Source organism: Gavialis gangeticus, unplaced genomic scaffold, assembly GCF_001723915.1.
Source record: "Gavialis gangeticus isolate Ggan-Ray unplaced genomic scaffold, GavGan_comp1, whole genome shotgun sequence".
NCBI lineage: Eukaryota > Metazoa > Chordata > Crocodylia > Gavialidae > Gavialis > Gavialis gangeticus.
Window position 1 is genome coordinate 8855691 of NW_017729019.1, and position 7863 is coordinate 8863553.

Consider the following 7863-nt stretch of genomic DNA (forward strand, 5'->3'; position numbering starts at 1 on the left):
AGACGACAATAAATGGTGTGTAGAGAGGGGGTGTGTGTCTGTGTCTGTCGGGGCAAGAGTGTGAGGGAGAGAGAATAGGCCCATTGATGCCTGTCTGCTTGGGGCGCCGTGCTGCCTGCCTCGAGATTTTGAGTTTCCCTTGGATTCAAAGCTGCTTAAGTAACATCTGGAAAAATTAACAAGGTGAGGAAAGTCTTACAGGCTCCAGCAATAGTGCCGCGCCTCTGGACCAGGAGGTGTGGTACAAGCAGCAGCCCGCACGGCCTTCTGCAGACAGGGTATTTGAAGGATGGGCGGAGGAAGCGACCTGCCCCAAGTAGTAGCCTCAGCAGCCGAGCTGTAAGCAGAACCCAGGACTTCTCGCTCCTGGTGCCCTCGATGTGGCTTTGCACGTGGTGACAGACACCTCCCAAAATGCCGCTCGCGGTGCTCTGCCCCTGCGCCAGCACGTGGAGGATGCTCACACGATTAAACCCTTCTGGTTCATCCACGCCAGCAGCCTGCTGTCGAAGAGTCATTTTCTGGAACAGAGCACGCGTTACGCCTCGACGGGATGCCTTAATCGGCAGCTGAATTGGTTGCTCTGGGGTCACCGGTGATGCGTGCGCAACCCGTTTTCATATGGAGCAGGACCCCAAGCTAGGCATCCCCCTGCCCTGCGTGGTGGCTGTTCGCCTCCTGCATTGGCCAACGGTGACAGAGCTGTAAGAAGGGAGTGGAGGTCTCTGCACCGGGGTGGCTGCTGTCTCCGAGAGGAAAGGGCCTGGGAGTGTTGTGAATGTTTTGCACGTGGCTGTAAATTTTATGCTTAGCGCTACAAGACGCCTGCAGTGATGTTGCTGTCAGCATAATCGCTGTACGGGAACAGATGGGAGAGGGAATGCTGGGAGACATTCATTCCCGCTCCCTCCCCCAGTACGATGCAAATGCATTTCTACTTTCTGCAAAGCAGCGTTCGGCTCGTAGGTTGAGGGCATGGTCTTGTTCCTGTGAGATTCCCCCCGGTTCGTTGCTTGTGTACGGGGCCTGCTGTTTTGCGCGTGGTCCGAGATGATCGCACCTTGCATTGCCCGCTAGCCGAGATCAGTGGCGTATCGCTAGGGCCAAGACGCCCTTCCGCTCTCCAATACAACAGAGGTCATTCATTACCGGATTCTGGTCTCAGATTATAATGGAGTCAGGATTGTGCTCTACGATCATGCACCAACTTTAACAAAGCACCTCTGCTTTCCTGTTGAGGAGAGCTGAAAATGTTATGGCTGAGAAATTGGATACAAAAATGATTAAACAAAAGAATGAAAAACGACTTGCTTTGGTCAGGGCCCCACAGAGCAAGTTTTGATCTAAGCACTGGTGATCTAATGTCCCAGCCCCGGATTTGACAGCGCTCTGCCTGTGGCTACGTTTTCCCTTTTTGACTTAATTGGAAGGAGGCGAAGCCAGCAGGATGCAAAGGAAGCATAAGGGAATGCTTTGTCCCCCTCTCTTATTTTAAATGGGTTCTTTGTAATGTAAAAGTATTATTTATTTTTTAGCAAAGTTGCTCAGGGCTTGCATACGCCTTGCGGGGGGGTTGCAGTGATATAAAGCGTGGCTGAAAAGTGCCCAATCACTTGATCCTCTTGCTCTGTGCTTGCAGTGATGTTTATAGCCCTGGAGGAATTTATAGCAGTGTGTGCTTGGCCCTTGCAATTTTTTCATAACTGACTTGGATTCCATTTGAAATAATAATAATTAGGGGGGGAAAAAAGGTGGGCTGCTTCCTTCAGGCCTTCTGGCTTTGTCCTGTCTGCTTCCGAGTGAACGTCTTGTCGCAGATCCATTGTTTTGTCCCTTGTCCTCAAATGCCAAAGGCCTGCAGGATGCTGAGTTGAACCCTTTTCTGTCTGGCGTGCATCTTCAGTCCACGTACTGGAGGCTGTCATGCAACAGCCCAAATACCCCACCAAGCCCTCAAAGCAGAGTTGCCACAGAGGGAAGCATGCCTCCCTAGTTAAAGTGCTGGTCTTGGCTTGGTTCCCAATTCGCTCCAGATCATACGATGATCGTGGCAGAGTCGTTCAGCCTTGCTGTGTCTCGCTTGCCCACCTAGAGCAGTATCCCCTTGCCTCCCATGGGCGGGTGGGGTGTGTGTGTCCGTGAAGGAATGTTTGTGGGACTTTTGGATGCAAAAGTGATCAAGCAACGGATCGGCAAGGGGATCCTAATTGATACTTGCTGCTAGGAAGCGTGGCCAGGCTTTGGAAGGTCACCCATCAACATGGAATCGGGAGGCTTAAATCAGCACAGCGCGTCCAGCCAGAGAGCTGGGCTTCAGCGTGCCCACCTTGCAGAGATGAGACGCTGCATTCAGCCCCCCACAACTGGAGCCTGTTCCAGGGAGCTGGAGAATTTCAAGCCTCGCTCCCACTAGCCACGGAGGCTGCCTCCCATGCGTGGCCCTCTCAGGGGCCGTTTCCTGGCTCTGCTGGCCCAAACCCCACGCGGGAAGGCATTAGGCATTTGATTTGTTAATGCACAGCCAGGCTGCTAACATTTTTCCATACTTTTCCAGCTCCCATCCAGTCTGGATTAGACACACCTGTCCAGTTACAGCAGGACGTGATGGAGCATCAGTCATCTGTATTATGGGCTGCTTACCCCATCTTATTTTTTTTTCCCCCAGCATTTCTCATTCAGGGGCTGGGGAAACCACCTCCAGGTTTTTGTAATTAGGGGTTAAACGAGCTCTTTGTTTAGGTTCCAGAGAGTTAATTATTTACAGGTGGGGTTAGTGTGGCAGAGCAGGGGTGTTTGATGTTTAATCAGACTGTTTTGTGCAGGGCTGACAGCCGGTGGCATGCAGCTAACCATGCGCACACTTGCTGCGTGCCAGGGCTGGTGGGGAGGGAACCTCAGGGCCCCTGAAGCAGCCCAGGTGAGTAGAGGGTGGACCTGCTGCCCTGTTGATGTTGTGTTGCCCCACATCATGCCTGCCTCTAATGCAACCATTGTATGGGCAGGGTAGCCGAAATGCTGGGAATTTTTATTTCTGTATTGCATTAGCCTCCCAGATCACAACAGTCTCAGTGGACCTGCCGTAAACTGAGCTGGACGCCCACGGTGGGCCAGGCTGTAGCTGGGTCGGGATGTCTGAGGCTTTTGCATCTCCAGTCTCTCTGCTGCAGAGCTAACACCCGGCTGCTTTAGTGGTGTTGGACATGCTGCCTTTCCTCTCGCACGGACAAGGAGGCTTGTGCTGAGCTGGGGGAGAGCGGTGCCTGGCTTAATGACGAGGTAAGAGACCCGCAGGATGCTGGGATGGGGAGTCTCGTGGGTGACCAAGGCAGCGCTGCGGGGGGCTATGCACTGACTTGGGCCGTATGCCCGCTCTGGGGCAGGAGGAGTAAGAGCCTTCTGTGGATCTTTTTTTTTCCATGGGGCACCTGGTTTATGGGTATGGGGCACAAGGGCCAGTGAGGCCGTTAACCTGCCTGTTTGCCCTTCCCCAGAGCAGGTGGATGGAGGCTGCATCCCTCCTGCTTTCTGGTCTCCGTCCCATGAGGGCCTTCCTGCAAGTGGGGCAAGCATCTACTGCTACTAGGATTCATACATGTTCGCACTAGGGTCAGCATGGAGCAACCTGGGATTTGGGAGGCAGCAAATGCCAAAGCCACTTTCTTCCCGCCAAGGTTATGGTCTTGCCTCCAGTGCCGCGCTCACCACCACACCGACGTGATGCTCAAACCCAAGGGATGCTCCCCCACTGCCCCCAAGGAAAATGAGTGGGGAACAAGCAGTTAAGAACCTCCTTGCTGAGCTCCGCAGGGATCCTGCCAGGGTGACCTGGGAGATTCACTTCATTTCTTTCCAACTCTGGTGCTTCTGCTTAGTCTGGCTGCTTTTTGTGTAACAGGACTCCATCTGCTTAAAAATCAGCTTTGTGTTTGCAAGTGTGCACCTATGGTCGCAAGTAACCCCTAAGATGACCCTCAACCGCATTCTTGATAAAATGCCCCATCATTTGATAGTGGGAATGTGTGGGGAGGGTGATTTTTCTTTGCCAGGCATCTTAGGCTTACTCGGGTACTAAAGGAGTGGTGAAAGTCATGGCCCCTGCCCCGCTTTGCTCCCAGACTTGGGCATGGATCCTGCAGTGGAGCTGGACCTAGGACCATGGGACCCTGGTTTTGTCTGGGGATTGCAGGTGCTCGGGGAATACAGACGAGAATTTAGGTAATGCAGGTAACAGCGTCTCTAGCAAAGGCTGCACTTAATAATGCAGAACCTGATGCTGAACCATCGGTGTCAGTGGATGGGATTAGGCCCACAAGTGTCTAGAAGATCTCCAGCCCTCCAAGTGAGCTAGCAGCATCCTGTTTCAATCCAGTCCTGTTATTCATCTGTGAGAGGCCGGGAAGTACTGTGCCTTCCCATGCTGGGACGCGGGGGCTCTTCGCTCCCGACAGGATCTGACTCCCTACCGCGAGCTGAGGCTTTTAAGGTAATCCGGATCCTTACCCTTAAAGTCCTCTTCAATAAATCAACAGGCCGATTGGATGGAACATCCCTTTCATTTTTATGAATCTTCAATTAGCCTCCATCAATTTCCGGGGGGCTCAGGTGGCGCCCGGCGTTGGTCTCTGAGCATGTAATGGGAAGCCGAGAGGTAACGGATACACAGATAAAAAATGATTTTTGATTTTCCATTAGCTGTTGCCGGCCGAGGACATCGACTCGGAGGCTGTAATATCCTAAATCCTTTTAATCAGATCATTTATTCCAACTTGGGTAACAAGGGGGTCGAATCCCCCCAGCGCTTTGATTTATTTTTTTGACGGAAAAATAAATGCATTGGTACATTACAAGTAAAAGGCTGTTGGAGCTCCTGGGAGAGGCAGGGGGTGGGGGGGGAGTTTCCAAGCTGGGAACCTGCGAGTGGCCATTTAAGTGACACAGGCCGCCAAGAGCTGCAGGGCCAATGTCGCATCTGCGCCAGGTCCAGCTACACTGTCGTTGGAGGTGTGCGCAGCGCAGCCCCAGCAGCAAGACCTGCCCCGCACTTTGCATTGAGCTTGTTGCTGCTGAAGTTTCCCTCCTGGCAGTCCCTGAGCCGGCTAGTGTTCGCTTAACGCGGGTGCATCTATACGCGTCGGCCGCATGTTTGACTTGGATTCACCCTTTGACGTACTCCTGAAATGCCTTCTGATGGGTGGCTCGGGAAGAGACTGGAGGAAATGCAGGCTTTTTGGTGGGCCTTTGTTTGGGGCCTGATTCTGCTGTGGTTACTCCTGCTGAGTGGGCCGCCCCGTTACAGATATCTCACCAAAAACAACGGGATGGGTCACGGATGGACTAAGCCGCTTCCAGAACCCGGCCTCGTGCCTGTGCTGGAGCCAACCCCGCTCTCCTCTCTGACAGCAGCATCACCCCTTCAAATGGACGTGACACTTTTTTTTTCCATTTTTGTACGGCTTCCCAGTCCACACTGTCTCTCTTGATTTATAGCCGAGGTCACCAGGAAGCATTGATTAGAAATCTTTGCTGTTTCTAGCCCCGCATGTCTGTGTGCGTGCATGTGCCTGCACGCATCGTAAGAGCACCCCTTTTCTACAGAGCCCACTGTCACCTCCTGCCTGCTACTGCGCCTTGTTGTCCCCTTGGTATGAGATGTGCCCCGGGTCAGAGATCTAGACAGGACGCTTGCCCTGATGCTGCCATCCAAATCGGGCTTTGGGTGGAGCGGAGGTGCAGCCTGGTCCCTACCCAGAAGCGGACGTCACACTTAAAGTGGCTTCATCTCGATCACCTGCTCCTGGCTCTTATTGTGTCGGTGAGGAAGGGCGCTACGGCTGTCGGGCTGCCCTGCCCCTGGGAGCCTGGGTTGGGAGGCTGACGGCAGCAGGACGGTGCTGGCCTTCCTCCTGCCTTGATTTTTGGGGCGCTGTTGCCACCTTGTGGAGCGTTAATTTAGTCGATGGTGCAGTCTTGGTAGCACGGGACACCTTGTCCTGCCAAACTGGAAGCTCTGAAATGGGTGCCTTATGCTCAAGACAGGCCTTCGCCCCTCTATTGCAAGCCTGTCCCCCCGGTCTCCTGGCTCCAGACGGTCAGCGTCGGTCCCACAGTGAAATGCGTTTCCTTCCCTCCCTCCTCCCAGAGTTGAGCAGGGCTTTTTCTCCTCGCAGGAAAGAAATGACCGTTTTGAAGGGCAAAGTAAGGCTGTAGCATAGTTGGAGCTGCAGCAGGCCAGCAACAGGAGTTATTTGGTCATTTCCCTTTTTAATTGCATTTCGACCGACTCTCTCGTTGGTCTGATACAGGATGTTACTAAGCGCGTCCTGCTTCTCAGAAATGAAAGGCAGAGCGAGGGCAAAGACGCAGGATATTAGGCTGTAGTCTGGAGCCTTCCCAAAGCTTGAAGGACCTGCGTTTATCCTGTAGGAATATGCATAAAAGTCTGAACTGGATCCGGGCATGGCTGCTCATTTGCCTTATTGTGTGCTCAGGAGCTGTGACCTGGGGCAGAGCTTTCTGGTGCTAGGTGCTGTACAAATGGATTAGGAGGAAGTCTCTACCCTGAATTGTAGTTTCCTTGAACTTCGTAGGGTTTGGGGCTGGAAAAGCAGTTTGGTGCCTCTGCTGGCCGTGCCTTTGGGGAGCTGTGCTCACAAAGAAAAGGGCTCATAGCCTGGTCTGACATAAGCTGCTTTGTGTTCTTGGGAAGCCTGTTTAATTACGGCTTTCTTTTTCATCTTGCCCACTCTTTTCCTCCCCCACCCGCCCATTTCAACAGATCCGTTTTTACATCTGTTATCTCGCATTTAACTCAAAACCCACATGGGTTTGAAGTCTCTCTCATTAAGGGAGATTGTTCTGGCTTCTCTCCCCTCCTTGATTGAGGATCACGTGACGGTTGGCATGGATTTCCAGGCCCACCCGCCAGTCCTTGGAGCAGTCAGGCCCCTGTCCATGGGGTTGTGCTCCTTGACCGATAGGCTTGGGGATCCCACAGGATGGCAAACGGTCAATCCAGTGGTTAAAAGACAAGACAGGGTATCAGCACTGGCGCTTACACGCTGCTCAACACAGATGTGGTTGCTGTGTGGTGGAGCACTGTTGTGCGAGGCTTTCCCCCACTGCTGCATACAGCCCCCTGTGTTGGCTAGAGATCGGCTTTGAGCACAGAAGCGTGTGCATTTAGCCACGCCAGGCAGTGCCAAGGTTGCACCGATGGTCGGGGCACCTTTGAGGTTGGCAGTAGCTTTCCTCCGTTCTTCCCCGTCTCTTGCAATCCTCGTGCAATTTGGCAATGTAAATGTGACTTTATCCCTGGATGCTGAGTGCAGAAGCGTCAGTTTGCAAACCTGAAACGGGCACTGGGGCTCGTCACGTGTGTCGGCAAGCACGTGAAGCGTTACGCCTTGGCTTTGGCCGTATCACGTTGCCGCGGGCAGGGTTGCATGAGAAGATGGCCAGGTATTGTTTGGAATTTCCTTTCGGACTTCTTGCTGGAGGAGGCGTCTTCCTCGTCGTAAACTCAGAGCAGAGGGCATGAGATCAGAAACAGAGGGGAAAGTTTTCTTTGTAGGGAGGGGTCTGATGTCCCGGGTAAACGGTTTGAATCCAAGACCTTTGTCTCTGGAGAACCGGAGCCGTTCACGGGGAGTCTCCAGGGCAGCGAAATGAATGAAGCCTGCCTGGTAAAATCAGGGCAGGGGCTTTAGTTGAACGGGGTTAGACCTGCCGATGGGTACAGCCGATGGCCTTGCAGAGATCAGATGAGCAGCGGAGCAGATGGTTTCTGAAGGCTGTTCAGCTCGAGAGGGGGCAGGAGAGTGTTTCGGGGGCCGTTTTGAATAGAAGCGGAGTGATTTTGGGCAC

General features: G+C 53.2%; 1 protein-coding gene across 1 annotated transcript in view; it reads left to right on the forward strand.

The window, feature by feature from the left end:
- The first annotated feature begins 2923 nt into the window (after positions 1–2923).
- IKBKE (inhibitor of kappa light polypeptide gene enhancer in B-cells, kinase epsilon) overlaps positions 2924–7863 on the forward strand; it is a 45922-nt gene continuing 40982 nt past the window's right edge. Inside the window, exon 1 of the mRNA XM_019514016.1 lies at positions 2924–3276. The gene's annotated coding sequence lies outside the window, so the exon portion shown is untranslated. The remainder of the gene's footprint in view (positions 3277–7863) is intronic.